Consider the following 17,395-nt stretch of genomic DNA (forward strand, 5'->3'; position numbering starts at 1 on the left):
GGGGTAGTCACAACAGCAGTGGTACCCAGGTGAGATCCCGGAGGATGTGCTAAAACACACATCGCTGGGCTGCAGTCCCAGTGCTGTTTCAGCAGGACTAGATGGGGTCTGAGAAGAAATGGGCATTTCTTACATGTTCCCAGGAGATGTTGAAGCTGCTGGTGCATACTTTGAAAACTACTGATCTACAGGACAAATAGCCCACTATTAACCAGTCAGTGACATAAGAGAAAGTGGGGATGTTACACGATAAAATAAATTTTAAAATCTTACAAAAAACAAAAAAAGGTGTTACTTGCTCAGTCATGTCTGACACTTTGTGACCCCGTGGACCTGCCAGGCTCTTCTGTCCACGGAATTCTCCAGGCAAGAATACTGGAGTGGGTTGCCATTCCCTTTTCCAGGGAATCTTCCCAACCCAGGGATTAAACCTGCTTACCCTGAAGGCAGATTCTTTACTGATTAAGCCACCAAAGAAACCCAAAAGTCTTACAAACCCAATATTGTGGACATTATCTAGACCTTGATTTTAAAAACACTCCAACTACAGGGACTCCCCTGGTGGCCCAGGGGCCAAGACTGCACACTCCCAGTGCAGGGGTCCAGGTGTGTTCCCTGGTCAGGGAACAAGATCCCATGTGCTGCAGCTAAAACCTGACACAGCCAAATGAATAAAATTTTTAAAAAATGCGCAACTACAAAAAGTTGTTTTGAAACAAGTGGTGAAATCTAAATGGGAACTGGGACTTCCCTAGTGGTCCAGTGGTTAAGAATCCCCCCGCCAAGGCAGGGGACACGGGTTCGATGCCTAGTCTGGGAATATCCCACATGCCACAGAGCAACTAAGCCCAAGCACCACAACTACTGAGCCTGAGAGCCCTAGAGCCCCTGCTCCACAGCAAGAGGAGCCACTGCGATGAGAAGCCTGCGCACTGCAACTGGAGAGTAGCTTCTGCTCGTCGCAGCTAGAGAGAGCCCATGCAGCAAGGAAGACGCAGCGCCCAAATAAATACATGTGAACTGAAGGTGGGACTAGGCTAGTAAATTACACTTAATTTTTTGAGCATAATAATAGCATGAGAGGAGGGGATGGCAACCCACTCCAATATTCTTGCCTGGAGAATCCCCGTGGACAGAGGAGCCTGGTGGGCTATAGTCCACGGGTCACAAAGAGTCAAACACAACTGAACGACTAAGAACAACAACACAATTGCATGATGATTACATAAACATTTTTAAAGTTAAACAAAAGTCAGTCCCTCAGTCATACCACCGGGTATCACGTAGGCCAGTGCAGATCTGGAGCCCCTCTATCATCCAGAAACTCCTCCTGGAGAGCACTGCTCTCGCAGTTTGACCACATGTAGGCCTCTGTTCCATCTCACGGAATTTTGGGGTACAGTATGACGGGGGGGGCGGCGAGCTCCTTTTTCTGAATGGGCATCTGATTACTCCACTGGCCTTAAGTGAAGCCACATTCTTCCCTCAAAAGTGTCAGTGGAGCCACGTTTGTCCTGGGTCAGGTGGCCACACGCGTGAAGTCTGTCTGCAGGATTTCTTCTGCTCCAGCGGTTCTTGTGTGAAGACCTCACTCACTCGGTTACTGGAGCTTTTCAGTGAGTCTTAGACCCGAACACCAGCTTCACTCAGAGCATCCCCCTTGCATTAATATTAAGTTTCCACCTAAGATTGAATTTTTCTAAAAGGACCCTTTGACAAGCTAGCAAGTTCCACTTCGTAGAAAAGAAAACTGAACCTCAGAGAAGAACACAGTGGACCCTTAGTGACACTGAGAGCAGACCCCAGGCTTGCAACGCTCAGCCCAGAGGGCCTCCCTCTTTCTCCAGCACCATTCATGTATTTACTCATTAGTTTATCCCCAAAAGGCTTGCTAATCATGCCTATGGCACACCAGGCCCACTGTATCTCCCGTGTGCCAGGCTGGCTTTCTCTCCCCTAGGGCTCCCAGTCTCCAGGGAGAGAAAGTTACCCAAAAATGTGCAATCCCTAGATGCAGCCATTGGAGCCTGGGGCGGCTGCCACACTCTCAACAGGAATCTTGGGTCAAGGGAGCAGACTGGGAGTCCAGGCCCCCAACATCATCCTGGCCTGCCTCAGGGACAGGAGCCAGGACAAGGCGGGTGGCAGAGGGCAGGGAGGCAGTCAGACGCGGGAAGGCTCAGGGCAGTCACAAGGGCTGCAGATGGCCACTGGTGGAAGCCGCAAAGGAACGTCAGTCCAGGGACTCCAAAGACAGAACAGCAGGGCACCCAGAATCTCAGCGTCTAAGTGAAGACCCCCAGTGAGCGTCAGCTGCCTTGAGTAACCCAGGGCAACCTTGAATCAGGACCCACCTGAGGCATCATTCCATCTGGGAGCTCCTGTTCCTCAAATCCTGGGTACAAAACAGAAAAACCACATACTTGGAGGCAGAGGAAGGGGCTCTTTACCAGAGGTCCAGGCCCCTGTGTTCCTCCTGGGCCCAGGCAGGTGTCCACAAGCCTTGGCAACCACCTCTTTAACCCAGGCAACCCTGAGGGGGTTGAGCCAGGGCTGCCAAAGTGTTCAAAGTGCCTGAACAAGCTACAAATCTGATTTCTACAAGAAATACCGGTCTTCAAATGTTGATAGCTAATTTTTAAAATTTGAGTGGTATCAATAGCCAAAAGTGACTAAACAACAAAACAACCAAAGCATGGAAACAACCTACATATGTATCAACAGATGAATAAAGAAGACGCTGTACACACACGATGGATACTACTCAGCCACGGAAAAGAATGGAATAACGTCATCTGCAGCAACACAGACGCAACTGGAGATAGAGATGATTACACTGAGTGAAGTCAGACGGAGGAAGACAAATGCCATATGATGTCACTCACATGTGGAATCTAAAATATGACACAAATGAACGTACCTACCAAACAGACTCAGAACACGGAGAACACGCCTGTGGTTGCCCAGGAGGCGGCGGGGGGGTGGGTGGGGAGGGGACTGGGAGTTTGGGGTTACTAGATACAAACTATCGTATTTAGAATGAATAAACAACAAGGTCCTACTGGATAGCGCAGGGAGCTGTATCTCCTGGGATAAACCATAATAGAAAAGAATATTTTATAAAAGAATGTCTATATGTGTATAATTGAGTCACTCTGCTGTACAACAGAGGTTGGCTCAACACTGTAAATCAAGTACAGTTCAGTAAAAAAAAATTCTAAAATTCATGTAGCACAGCCCACTCGTTTGCCACCTCTAAATCAACACTCACTAGTCTTTGTTCCAGCAGAGGCATGTTTGAGTACTAACCAGCCCCGTGCCGAAGGAGTCACAAAGCAAGACGAGGGGCCTGCCCTGAGAAGCCCCCTCTCCAGGGCACCTGAAACAGCTTAACACCGCCACACCAGGTGCCTGCACGCACATTCCCACTCTCACCCTCATAACCTGGCAGGCGAAACCGAACCCAGGGAGGTTGAGCGGCTTGCCTAAAATCACACAGCTGGAGCTGGTGGGCAGAAGGGCTGGGACTCAAGCCCGGGTCTGCCAGCTCCCAAACCAGGACCCCTTGGCCCAGCCTCATGGTTTCAGTCAACAGGGAAAGGCTTCCCTACAGAGCTCCTTCCAGAAGCAGCAGCTCCCAAGGACTGAACCAGTTGCCAAAACTATTCACAACACTGACTGTCTCTGTGGCCGGGTGCCAACCCCAGGGCACCAGGACTGCCAGGTTAAGAAACCCAAACTCCAAGGGGCCAAGGCAACTCTCCACCGCTGCTCCATCCCCCCGGCGCAGCCCCAGAACAGACTGTGGGTGGCCACGATGCACACAAGTGCACCCCCACCCACATGTGTGTGTACTCATACATACACACACACACACACCCCATGGGGCCTTTCACCCCCAATGCCAACCTGCCCTTCCAGGCACACAAAGCCTGGCTGAGCCAGGCAGGGAGAGAGAGGGATTAGCTGAAAGAGTCCTCGGAAACTCAGGCCTGGTAAACACTTCTCTTGGGGATCTATTTAGGCCACCTCCTGGGCAACGGCAGGCGGGCGAGAAGGCGGACAATGGGCAGCATGGGCATGGGGACTCGATCCACCCAGGGACGCCATCCAGCTTCTGGAACAAACAGAGCAGTGCAAGGCCAGGCTGGGAGGAAGGGCTATGGTACTACCTCCCACAGACAAGCCAGCACCAATGGGTATCTCCATAGGCCATGCATGCATGCTAAGTCGCTTAAGTTGTGTCCGACTCTTTGTGACCCCATGGACTGTAGCCTGCCAGGCTCTTCTGTCCATGGGATTCTCCAGGCAAGAATACTGGAGTGGGTTGCCATGCCCTCCTCCAGGGGCTCCACAGGCCAGCTTCTCCCCAAAATGAGACCCAGAGGCCTCTCAGTCGGGGCAGGTTTCAAGGCCCTTCTTTTGCCAGTGCCAGCTCAGTTGGCAACTCGGGGGCCCCTCTGAGCCCCTGGATGAACTCCTGCCGTTCTGCAACCTCAGCTCACAGGCCTTGTGACGGGAAGTTCATCCCCTCTCAGGGCGGTTTCTCCAGCACCGGGCGCTGCTCTGGCTGTAAGTCTGACCCTAGGTCAAGCCAGGCCCAGCCCACCCGCCTCCGCACTCCCTCACCCCCATCCCCCAGGTCCTGTGTGAACTCCACGGACATCCAGTGCAGAGACCTTGAGGCCCCGTTACCTGGAGGGGCTGGAGTCCCAGGCTTCCCTCGCTGTCCCTCCCACCTCACAGCAACGCTGTTGGGGGAGCGGCCCCTTCTCAAAAAGGAGGGGGACTCCCCAAGGGTCCAGTGGGAAGGCTTTCCCGCTTCTGCTAGGTACAGTCCTCTCCCGCTCCCCCAGCCCCTAGTTTGGGGGACACGTGACCCAGGTCTGGCTTATCAGCACAGTCTCTCCCAAGCCCCAGCGACTGGTTTAAGGATGGCGTGTGCATGCGTACTAAGTCATTTCAGTCACGTCTGACTCTGTGTGACCCCATGGACTGCTCCAGGCTGCTCTGTCCATGGGATTCTCCAGGCATGAATACTGGAGTGGGTTGCCATGCCCCCCTCCAAGGGATCTCCCCAACCCAGGGACCAAACCTGCGTCTCTTACGTCTCCTGCATTGGCAGGTGGGTTCTTTACCACTAGTGCCACCTGGGATGGATGTGGGACCAGACCCAGTGAGAGTCCTCGTTGGGACTTCTGCTGGCCCATGAGGGAAAGATGCTCTCTTTGCCAGTGGCCTGGAGCCGGCAGCCAAGGGAGCCACACAGTGACAGATGTGACAAGGAAGCCCACATGGAGAGCTGGAGAGAGAGCCCTGAATATAGCCCCGGGGCCCCCAGATCCAGCTCTGTCAGAGGCTCAAGCAACCCCAAGATGTTGACTCACAAGGGACAATCAATGCCCCCCCACGGCTGAGGCCAGAGTGAGCTTCCGGCACTTGCAACCAAGAGTCCCAAGGTCCGTGCTAGGCCTCCTGCCCCAGTGTGCTGTGTCCGGAAAGCCCTCATGACCCCTTGAGGATCCAAGTCAAGAAAAGTTGGTTCAGAGGTGGGAGTAGGCCCCTGAGACACAACCAGTCCTGGCTGAGACCTCCTCTGGGGAACCCTCCTCACCCCAACCTAGGTCTTATACCTTGGCCACCAGGTCCCTGACTGACTGGAGCAGCAGGAGGCCCAAGGCTGCAAGAGGCAGGGTGCTCCCTGTATCTTCTCCAGTACCCTCCAGAGACTCCTGTGCAAGAGGAGTTAGGGAGCCCAGGGATGTGCTTAGGCAGAAACTGACAGCCGGGGAATCAAGCTTGCTCCCCCAAGCGGCCCCGGTGGGCTCCGCGCTCCCTGCGTCTCCAGGGCCTGTGACTGAGCGGGAAAGACCATCAGAGAATCTACTGGGCATTCACTGTGTGCTCAGCGCTGTCTGAATCCGCATGCCTGCCCTGTAGGTGAGACTCCCGTGTCTCTTTTATGGATGTGGGAACTGAGCACAGAGACCTTCAGTTACTTGCCTGAGGTCACACAGCTAGTAAAACAGAGCCGGGATTTGAATACAGGCCACCCAGGATCCTGCCCATCTCCCTCACAGTACTAACATCCGCAGAGCCCAGAACATCTCCACATGCCAACCTCTTCCAGCCCTCCCTGTTTGCAAGGCTCCAGAGAGGGTTGGGGGCAAAGTGGACTCAGTCAAAGTACCTCTCTCTGCCTTCCAGGGGCAAGATCAGGCAGCTATGCCAGGGACCGTCCTCATAGCCAGCAAGACCAGGAGGGCCTCCTCCTCCAGGAAGCGCTCTGAGCTACCCTCACACACCGTCTTCTCCCTTCCCTGCAACCAAAACAGGACTGGGGTCTTCCTGTCAAATACTGATGGGCAGGGGTCCACATTCCTCAGCTAGAAGAGCCTGGAAGGAGGGTGCTAGGACCTCAAATTATGACTGCAGGAACTGGCCCTCTGGGTGCTCAGGAAACCCTTCGCCAGCAGAACTGCCTGATCTGGCAGCCCCCTCCCAGCCCTACCACACCCCTAGGGGAGTGCTAGCCCACCCCAGCTTTCACAGACACAGACAGGATACCCACTTCCTCACCCAAGCAGCACTGGCAGGAACCCAGCCCAGCTTCCTCTGGCCCTGCCCTAGCAGGCCCCGTTGCTGCACAGGGCCTGGTGGCCCCAGAAAGGGGAAGTGGGGCCTTGGGGTGTGAAGCGGGGCAGGCAGGCAAGCCTAAGGAGAGGAGAGGCCCCACTTGGGCCTCTTGGGCCAGTCCCTGCGCCCACGCTCTGCCCACGTGACCATACTGCAGCAGGCAGGAGCCCCCCAGCCCAGTGCCCCCCAGCCTAGCGCCGGGTGACTGGCAGACTTTCTGATCACGTTAATGTCACCTCCCTCAGGAGACCCAGAGCTCTGAGAGGGGAAGCCAGTAGCTGCTCTGCCGGCCCAGCACAAAGAGGCACCTGGGAACCTTCTCCAAGCCATAGCTTGTGCGGGAGCCCAGCCTCACTCTGCCTACCCTTTTCTCCCGGCACTTGTCCCTGTCGAGTTCTTCCAAGATGCCTCTCAAACATCCCCACTCTGCCTCACCAAACTGATGTGGGATTTAAGTCCATGTCCTGCAGCTGGGCCCTGGCGGGTGCTTGAGAGACAGACAAACGGATGAGCCAAACTGAGCCCGGCAGAAAGCTGGAGAAAGCAGGCAGGGCGGCTTCGTAGGGGTTGGCACTAAGGCATAAGATGGTGAGACCAGGCAAAAAGGCCTCCCGCAGAACAGGCAGCACCTGCTACGCCACACCTTCCCCAGGTGATCTGTGCCCGGCGGGGAGGAGGCCTGGGTTCGAGTCCCAGCTCTGTGCCTTTGGCCATGTGAGTGGCAGAGGCTCTCAGGCTCCACGCCTGTGTTCTCACCAGTAAGCTGATGGCCAAGGTAGGGGGAGAGTGAGGCACGGGTCCTCGTGGCCAACAGGCCAAGTTTGCGAGGACAATACAGCACATGTGCCCAGAAGCAAGCTCAGTTCCTAGAGCTGAGAAAGCCCAGCCATTAATCCCCACAAGAGAGACCGAGGTGCACAGGGGGCAGAGTCCCTAACAACCCTCTCCCTGACCTCCCCACCTCCGAGGGACAGCCTGCAGTGCCACCAGGCAGCGGCAGAAGCCAAAATCCCCCAACAGCATAAGTCCCCAGCCAGCCCTGCTCCCCAAGACCCCCAGGCTGACTCCAACCCAGCCTCCAGGGAGCGCAGGTGGCCACTCAGTCCTGGGGTCCAGACACCTGTGTCCCAGCCCCCTGGCTCTGCCAACATGCTCTGCAACCCTTACCCGATCTGGGCCATGGTTCTCCCTCTTGCAAAGGAAGTACTTTAAGTCAGATCTCAGAGGCCCAACAAGAAGTGCTGTCACCAGGCCCCAGAGGGCTAATCCTAGGGGTGGGGTAGGGAATTGTTCTTTGTTCCTGAAATCTGCCCTTCTGCTTCTCCTCCGGATTAGACATGACCTAGTCAATCCCTGAAACACAAACACCCCCAAGGTTCCAGCCGCCTGGGATAATAAATCTGCTCTGCCATCTCCTGCGCCAATTCTAACAAGGGTTAGGGACCGCCTGTAAAGAGTCCATCTATTCATTCACTCATCTTGACAGAGATCTGCACTCAGGGCTTCAGCAGATGTGCACCAACACCTTCTGTGTGCCAGCACCCAGGCCAGAGGCCAGGAGCAGACTCGGCTCCAGGCCCAAGTTTTCAGAAGGCAGAGACTTCAGTACCCGCTCCCCCTAGGTGTGCAAAGGGCCCTGAGCACAGCGGGTGTTCAGGCAGCAGTGTTGATTGACTGACTGCTCAACCAGGCTCTCATATCAGAAAGAACAGCTACATTTTCCCCGCACTCTTGCCTGAAATTCCACCATTAGTGATTCACTCCTTTAAGCCCTGCCTTTACTAGGCTCCCCCTTTAGACTAAAACACGTTCACGCCCATGTTTCATTCCTGTTCCCTTTCCCCTTGACAAGGAAGAACAGAAAGGGGAAGTCCAGCTGGCCTTCAGAGACCTCCTGTGGTGCTAGTCCTGCCCAAGAAGTCAGAACACTGGGCTTCCCATGACCCACCCAGTGGGTCCACTGGTAATGGTGGGTTTAACCCAGAGCAGCCACTGTCCTGCAGACGGCAAGAAAGATTTAGATTTAAGTCTTAACTCCCGCACTGCTAGTTGCCTGTTTAAAAAGTTAGCAAAACCCAGAGGAGGGAGAGAAAGCTTGAATCATAATTTATACTAGGATGATTTCCAAAGGGCAAGAAACCATGAAAGAATTCTCAAATAAGGCTGCAGTGACTAAGTCCTTTCTAACCCAACATGAAACCTAAAAGCATAATGAAAAGACTGATAAATTCATTACAATTAAAAAATTTTTTCTACATAGTAAAAGCAATCAAAAGCAAAATCAAAAGATGAACAGAAGATTATGGAGACATTTGTGATTTTTATTCCAAGGAGCTAATCTCCCTCATATGTAAAGAGTTCCTACAAATCAAAAAGAACAATAACTTAACAGAAAAATGGGAGGAGAGTATGAATAGAAAGTTCACAGAAGGACAATCCAAATCTCTCAAACATTTGGAAAGAAACTGGCTTCACCCATAATAGCAGAAATGAACATTAAAAATACTGTGGAAAACCATTTTTATATATCTACTTGGCAAAGACCAAAGCATTTCACAAATCTGTGTTGGCCAGACTGGGGGGAAACAGACACTCACCCTGGCAGGCTTTAGATTCAGCACAGCCTCTGGGGTGGGCATTCTGGTCATACCTCACTGAGTCACTAACGTACACACACACCTTTTGACCTGGCAAACCTACAGCAAGTAATTTATCCTACAAACACTTTAACATGTGTGCAATTTGAGTTACACACAAGATTACTCATTGCAGCATTATTTGTAAGTACGAAAGACTGAAAACAATGTGTGTATCAGTCTGGAGAAGGTATTGTCTGGTTGCTGCTGCTGCTGCTAAGTCACCTCAGTCGTGTCCGACTCTGTGCAACCCCATAGATGGCAGCCTACCAGGCTCCCCTGTCCCTGGGATTCTCCAGGCAAGAACACTGGAGTGGGTTGCCATTTCCTTCTCCAATGCGTGAAAGTGAAAAGTGAAAGTCAAGTCTCTCAGTTGTGTCCGACTCTTAGCGACCCCATGGACTGCAGCCTACCAGGCTCCTCCGTCTATGGGATTTTCCAGGCAAGAGTACTGGAGTGGGGTGCCATTGCCTTCTCTGAGTAGAATCCCATGCAGCTGTCAAAAAGATACAGCAGCTTGAGCCATACTATGGCTGGGTATCCTGTGAAAAATCCACATGGGGAAGGTCACGCCTGGAATGGATTAGGACGGAACCAGGACACAGAAACACCAAAATTGCTACTTTAACAGAGTGAACAAATTTTCTCATTTTCAGTTTCTATTTCTATGGTTATAATATAGTTTGTGTAATTTTTAAAGTTTTCAATAGAAAAAAACAAGATCTATCATATACATAGTGCCTATCATTAACAATACTGCACTGAATACTTAATTTTCAACATGGTAGATTTTGTGTGTTCTTAGCATAATAATAATAATGATAAATTAAAAGCAGGGAGGAAACTTTGGGCTGTGAGGGACAGGCGTACAACAAAGACTGCAGTGATGGTTTCATGGGTGTATACATATCTCCAAACTTACCAAGTAGTACACAATTAAAATGCACAGCTTTTTGTATGTCACTCATACCTCAATAAAGAGGTTTTTCATAAATACATAAAGTAAAAAATCAAGAAGAAACTCAAAGGGCACTATAAAGCGATTGATAACTGAAGTGACACTCTAAATATATTAACATAGACGTGTTCCTGGCATGTCAGAGTGGGTGTATATGTGTGTGCACACAGATATATAAATACGTATGTGAATACCCCAAACATAAATATATGTGTTAATCGCTCAGTCGTGTCCGACTCTTTGCGACCCCATGGGGTGTTGCCTACCAGGCTCCTCTGTCCATGTGATTTTCCAAACATAAATAGAGTGTATAAATCAAAGAGCTTCCCAGGTGGCTCAGTGGTAAAGAATCTACCTGCCAAAGCAGAAGACAGAGAGATGCAGGTTCAATCCCTGGGTCAGGAAGATCCCCTGGAATAGGAAATGGCCACCCCCACCAGTATTCTTCCTTGGGAAATCCCATGGACAGAGGAGCCTGGCTGGTACATTTCATGAAGTTTCAAAGAAGTGGATACAACTGAGCGACTGAGAATACACACACACAAACAAAATAAGAAAAACAGAAAAGTGAACCCCAGGTTCGTCACATCTAAGTTGCACGACCCTGAAAAAGTTACCTATCCTTTTTGAGCTGCAGTTTCCTCATTTGAAAAAAAAAAAACATGGGGGAATAATGTTCTAACGCCCAGCACTTTGAGGGGATTCAGTGGAGGCGATGCAGGCAGAGTGTGGGGGCTGCACCTGGCACAGCATGCCCAAGTCAAGAGGACAGCTCTATTAGGGCGGCAGAAAGGGCCTCGAGGGCTAGAGGCAGCCCAGATGCGGTCACAGGCCACAGCACTGAAGAGGTCAGCATTGAAGAGGTCAGAGAGCTCTCTCCGGAAGTGGCGTGGCCTCTAGAGTGGACAGAGCAGCGCCAGCCCCTCTGGGCTGCTTTCTGAGGCTTGAGCAGGGTCATCCTCGCAGAGGCTGACTCTCTAAGCGGTGCCTTGCTGGGCTCAAGAGAGCATCTGTCCACTGGGTCAAGGAAGGTGGGCCTGAGCCAGAGAGAGCCTCCAGGCAGCATCGGGTCCTCACCCCCAAGGCCTCTAGGGCTGCGGAGAGGAGAGAAAGCACAATACCCCTCCCTCAAGGCATGCTCTGCACACCCCGAACCCGACGGGGAGACAGAGGGCAGGCAACCAGCCCGCAGGCGTCCTTGACCCATCAGCCTCTGAGCACCTGCTGCAAACAGGTGAAGTCCTTGCCTCCTGACCCCCACGGTGGGTTGCGGGTGCTCGCACTCTACTTTCAGCCAGGGGAACCAACTCTGCGATCTCAAGCTACTTGTCCAAAGCCTCCTAGCTGGGATGTGAACTCAGAACTGCCCACTCCAAGGCCCAGGCTCCGTCCGAACCCCACAGCGGCATCTCCTGATGTGTGCTCTGTCCAACCGCAAGGCCATGAAAAGCACACACACACAGCCGTGCACACGGAGCCGCACATGCGGGGCCACATACACCCCAGTCTCTAGTCACAGGCAGCACAGGCCTTACCATTCTCTTCCTCTTTCTCTCAAGATATCCAAGACTTAGTTGCTCAGTCATGTCTGACTCTTGCGATCCCATGGACTGTAGCCCAACAGGCTCCTCTGCCCATGGGATTTCCCAGGCAGGAATACTGGAGTGGGTTGCCATGCCCTTCTCCAGGGCATCTTCCCGACCCAGGGATCAAACTTGGGTCTCCCACATTGCAGGCAGACTCTTTGCCAACTGAGCCACCAGGGAAGATCCAAAATCTGCTTGCAATGTGGGAGACCCAGTTTCGATCCCAGTATGCTTGCCTGGAGAATTCCATGAACAGAGGAGCTCGGTGGGCTACAGTCGATGGGGTCCCAAAGAGTCTGACATGACTGAGCAACCACCACTTTCACTTTCAAAGATAGGCTGTACACATTAGCGAATTAAAGATTCTGAGAAGTCCTGTAAGAAAGCAAAGCTGCTGAATTAATAAACACGAGTAAACACTTGTCAGTCTTCTTGGTTCATGAGGCTCTTTTCTCATTAGATCTCTAATGAATCCTCTTTGGGAAATGCTGACTCCAGCATCTCAACTCAGGGACCTTCCCCCAAGAAGCATCATGAACAGCATGTCTGCCCCTTTCCTGACAGCCTGGGAGCTCCCTGAAGCTGGGGCCCAACTCCTCCACCACCACCTGACCCTGGGCTGGGTTGGATGGGCGGGCACACGGGGACCAGCCCTGAGTCTCACCTTCAGGGTAGGGTGCGGGGAAGACGGGAGGAGACCCTGCGCTCAGGCAGTCTTCAGCTGGAGAAACAATCCGCCCTGGGGAAGAGAAAGTGGAAGAGAACACTAAGCAACCAGGAGAGACCCTCCTGTCCTGCTTCCTGCCTCTCCCATGCCTTGCTTCGAAGTGCTCCCTGCCTCAGTCTCCCCACCTGCTGCAAACAAAGCAGTGCAGGGGACAGAGACCTAAAGAGCTCTGCCTCTAAGCCCTCTCTGGGCCTGATTCCTCCCAGGGCAGGAAAGGCCCCCAGGGCCTGCGAGGTCCCTCCTTGCTCAGGCGACTAGAGAAGTTCGCTGCAGAGAGGTGAGCGGGACAGGCAGATGGAGAGGCATCCCCACACAGAACTCAGCAGGCCCTACGGGGCTCACGGCCTCCCCTTGCACCCATGGAGCCCAGCGAGGCATTGTTGCTGAGTCCGGCTCCCAAAGCCACTGCCCAGAGACCCCCACCACAGAACCCAGCCCTCATCCAAGGGGCCGAGACCCCCCTTCCTCAAGGCTTCCTGAGAACAGTGTGAGGTCAAGGGGGCACATCAGTGGGGAGAAGGGGGAGGGCTGCCTGGTGAAGGCCTAGCCCGGAGCCCGGAAGAGCCCTTCTGCAAGGGAAGCAGCCCCAGCCGACCTCCCTCACACCCCCTGAAACCACAGCCTGGCTTCCGGAGCCGCAAATACAGGGGCTCAGGCACCCCTCCCCATGGCTCTCCCCCAAGCCCAAGTGCCCCCATTCCTAGCCCACCCCTTCCCTTCACAGACTGGTCTTCCAGAGCCAGCCTCCCCTGGGCACAGGCAGTCGCCGTGATGGAGCCTAGGTCCACGGCAGCCACATGCTCCCCCAAACCCAAGCCTCCCCTGGGATCTTCCCCAAGGCCTCCCCTCACCTGTCTGCCATCCCACGGTCAATGAGCTCCGTCCTACTCACCCCTGCCCAACACACTCCTCCAGTGCTTCCTGAGGCCCTCTTTGTGGCTGTGAGATTTGACTTTTTTCAGTTCCCCAAACAAGCCCCACCCTTCTGTCTCCAGGCTCAGGCAGCCTAAGAGCGCTGCCTACCTCTCCAGCCCCAGCTCCCTCCGCCTGGCAAACTCCTACACGTCCTGCAGAGCCAGGCTGAGCGGCCACCTCCTCCAGAAGGGCTGCCCAACCTGGACTCAGAGCCTGCGCGTCCCACCACAGCACAGGAATCCTGGCCTGCCACCGCCTCTCCCAAGGCCAGTGTCTGGCCACACACTGCCCCGCTCTCAGGACCCAACACCGCCTGGCACACCGGGGACCCTCACCCCCCAAACTCACAAACTGAGTCAAAAACAGCCTGCCCTGGACTGCGGAGCCTGGGCCCCGAGCCTGGTGTTGCTAGTCCTGTCTGCATGAGCTTTGGCGGGTCACCTGCCTCTCAGGTCTCCCAATTCTCACCTGAGCGATGGGAACAAACACATTCCCTGGCTCCCTGGGCTGTTCTGGCAGTGAAATGACCTAATGGCTACGAAAACTCCTTATAATATCCAGAAACTTCTCACGGGGAAGGGGGCTGACCTTGCGGTGCTGTTTCTACCCCAGCCCAAGGCCCCTGAGCTGCCATCCAACGGGTGCTCACCAGGCTCCTGCCCACAGCAGGTACCAGGTGAGGTGCTGGGGCTACAACAAACAAGATGGGTGCAGGGTCCCTGCGAGGCCCTGCTGCGGGGAGGGGAGAGACTAGACGCGGGCCACGTAAGCCCCTCGAGGCAAAGAAATGCCAGGGTGGGCGAGGGCCCAGCTTCAGGCCAAGCAATTGTAAACCCAGGAAAGCCTAGTGGTTGAGAGGCACAAGCTCTGAGACCAAACGAGCAAGAACCCCCAGCTCCACATCAGAGAGGCTGGGTGACCTGAGGCACATTAATTGACCTCTCTGGGCCTCGGTTACCTCATTTGCAGGATGGACGTGTGATGGTACCTAAGGCTCAGGGGCCTGACCCAGAGGCTGGCACCCAGGGAGTGCCGTTATGTGGGGCCACCCCAGCCGGCTCCACACAGGAGGGGTGGGCCGGAGAAACTGATGTCACTCCCACTCCATCATCTCCAGCCCAGAAGAGAGAGAGGTGGGCTTTGCGGGGCAGGAACATAGCTGAGGACCAGGGTGCCTGAGACAAAGCCCTCACAGCAAAACCTCACTTGCCATCAGCCCCCAAAAGGCAGTTTTTCTCTTCTCTCACTCCCCTGCCAGAAAGCGGACTGGCAGAGAGATCCCAGGGTGCCAGCCCCTGTCCCAGGCCTGAGTGGGAGGCGCCGAGGCATCCCGTCCCCAGGGAACCTGGGCAGCGGCTCCAGGGAGTCTGGGTGTTTCAAAACAAGACGCTTCCCCATTAGGCCAGGGCCCCATTAAAGTAATGCCTCCAGCCAACTTCAAAGGGCTCCTCCTCCCAGAGCCAGATGGGGGCTTGAAGGAGATGCCTGAGGAGTAGGGCTCGGGGAGCAGGGATGGGCAGACCTGGGGGTTCCCTGGCCCGCACGGCAGGGAGGTGGATGGGAGGCAGAGTCAATCTGACTACTGCAGAGATGGGGAGACTGAGGCAGAAAGAGGGGCTGGCCACCCCAAACCCACAGCTCCCTGCTGAGTGCACCCAGGGGAAACGTGCCTCCAGCACAGCTCTGACCGGGAAAGCACACCAGCGTCTGGGCCTGTTTCCCCACCTGTGTAGGGAGGGGGCCGCACCCCAGGATCCTGGCCCTCTCCCCGCTCGGCCAACCAGTGACAGCAGGAGCCCCGGACCCAAGTCGGCTGCACCTGAGGTGGTGAACTAAGCCACTTTCAAGGGCGAGGAGGCTCGGATCCTGAAGACAGAGGCCTTCACCCAGTACTCTGGGTCCCGAAGATGGGCGGTGGCACCACTGCCTGCATCTCCCCTGGGGGCCCCTGATGCCTGAAAGCCCGGCCCGCTATGCTGCTCGCCACCCACAAGTGGCACGCATTCCCCCACATCACAGGCACCCCCACCATCACCCCCCCAGCCCAGCTCAGCAGACAGATCTAGAGGTGGGGCAAGGATGGGGGGTGGGGACGGGCGAAAGCCAGGAGAAGGGGTTTGAACGCAAACGGGACAGGAGGAATTGATCCATCTGTGTGTTAGGGGAATGCAGGAACCCCACAGGCCTCGTTTCCAGGCTCAAGGTCAGCCGTCCCAGCCGCTCTTCACCCAGGGTGGGCTCAGTCTAGCTCCCAGCACAGCACTCTGTTCAAAAAACACCGATGAAGCAAGACCATCAAAGAGATCAGCACACGGAGGTGGCCCCAGCCCTCGCGGGGAGAAGGGTCGCCAGAGAGGAGGCTTTCAGCCGTCTTTCGGTGAAAAGGTAACTTTTCACAAAGCGGGCTCACTCAGCCCGCCCCGCCCCATCCTGAGGCCCTGTCGTGCTAGAGGTGCAGTGGGTGGGGATGTGGGCAAAGGGGCGCCTGGGGAGCAGAGATGCTGCAGCCCCGCAGGCCCACGCCAGGCACTGAGCAAGGCCCCGGCCGTGACAGAGCCCCTTGCGAAATCCGTGGGCCATGGCAGGTTGAGCCGGATGTCGAAGGCTGTCAGGTGGGCACCGGGCCACCCTCTTTGGAAGGTGATGGCAGGAGGAGCCACAGGTGGGCGAGTGAAGACTCCACAAGTGAGCCTGGGCTGGGAGGGCAGGGGCAGAGCTGCTGGGCCCCTCGGGCAAAGGAAGGGGGCTTGCCACTGCCAGAAACACGGGAGGCCTCAGTTTGCTGGTCTCAGATGCCTGGGAAGCATTTTTCAGGCCTTAAGTTTACCAGCAACCTGCCTGGGTGCTGCCATTTTACAGAGGAGAAAACTGAGAAACCCAGAGACTGTGACTACCCCAAGGGCTACAGGGAGGCCCCTCAGCAATACCCTTCAGCCGGCCCTGCCCAGCCTCCCCTCCCCTCCCAGGTTCCCTTCTCCAAGGATGCCCACCCTCCCACCCAAGGCAGGACCGGGGAGAGAGCCCCAAACACAGCTGCACGACAGTAACGACAAACACTTCCGCGGGGGCGGCGGCTTCTCCGTGCTGGCCATGCCATGCACACTCCTTCCTTTATTCTAGAACTACCCAGCACGCTGGGTACCATGCGTGACCCATTTCACAGATACAAGAAACTAGCTCAATCCCCTGCTCATCTTGCACACTGCCAGGAGACGGCGGAGGGGGCACTGAACCCAGGCCTTAATCCAGCTCTGCCTGGAGGCAGGGGGCTGGACCTGATGGCCTCCAGAAGACCCTGCTTCTCTGGTTGCTGTTCCCATACCAAGGCCTGACTCACTGAGCCAAACTACCTCCCAGCTCTTGGCTACTGCGGTCTTTTAAAGGAAAAGAAATGCTGTTGGCACTTCCCACTCATCCCTAAGACCCGACCCCACCAAAGGCTGGACGTGGCCACACTGACTCAGAGACCCTGCCTGAGGTGACCCCTCTGCCAGCTTCCTGAGAGACCCGGAACTTTCCCGGCTGACTTAAGCACTGACCTCAGCCTAGGCAATAAGACATGGATAGCTGCCTTTAGCTCAGTGTAAACGTGCCCACGGCAGGAGGAGAGAGGTGAGGGACAGGCCACGGGCCACCACTTGATGACCCAGCAGTGCTGGGATGGCAAGTCATAGAAAATGCCAAGGGCTGGGTCATGCACCTCCCCACGGAGGCAGGACGCCAGTGCATGTCCAAGAACGCAGGCCCCACTGGGGCGAGAGCCCTGACTCAGCCCTGGCTACCCCGAGGTGGGGGCAGACAAGACCCTCCACCAGGAAAGCTCGGCCCCAGGGCCCTCCAAAGCCACCCAAAGCCCGTTCGGCCGCACTCCCCCAACCAGCCCCTCCAAAGACGAGGCGCAGCATCCCGACCCCACGCCAGGCCTCAAACATGGCGG

General features: G+C 55.1%; 1 protein-coding gene across 6 annotated transcripts in view; it reads right to left on the bottom strand.

Annotated features, from left to right (window-relative positions):
* The window catches only part of ADCY7 (adenylate cyclase 7), a 62,625-nt gene that overhangs the window by 30,170 nt on the left and 15,060 nt on the right, over nt 1-17,395 (bottom strand). For 2 of the 6 annotated variants that reach the window (XM_027513622.1, XM_027513618.1), the window contains exons 1-2: nt 13,395-13,495; nt 12,481-12,555 (exon numbers count right to left, since the gene is read on the bottom strand). The exons of 1 other annotated variant lie outside the window; for it this stretch is intronic. The gene's annotated coding sequence lies outside the window, so the exon portion shown is untranslated. Of the gene's footprint in view, nt 1-12,480; nt 12,556-13,394; nt 13,534-17,395 lie in introns of those variants that run through there. 3 more of the 6 variants (XM_027513623.1, XM_027513620.1, XM_027513619.1) reach the window with 2 other exon arrangements.

This window comes from Bos indicus x Bos taurus, chromosome 18 (assembly GCF_003369695.1).
Source record: "Bos indicus x Bos taurus breed Angus x Brahman F1 hybrid chromosome 18, Bos_hybrid_MaternalHap_v2.0, whole genome shotgun sequence".
NCBI classification, from domain to species: domain Eukaryota; kingdom Metazoa; phylum Chordata; class Mammalia; order Artiodactyla; family Bovidae; genus Bos; species Bos indicus x Bos taurus.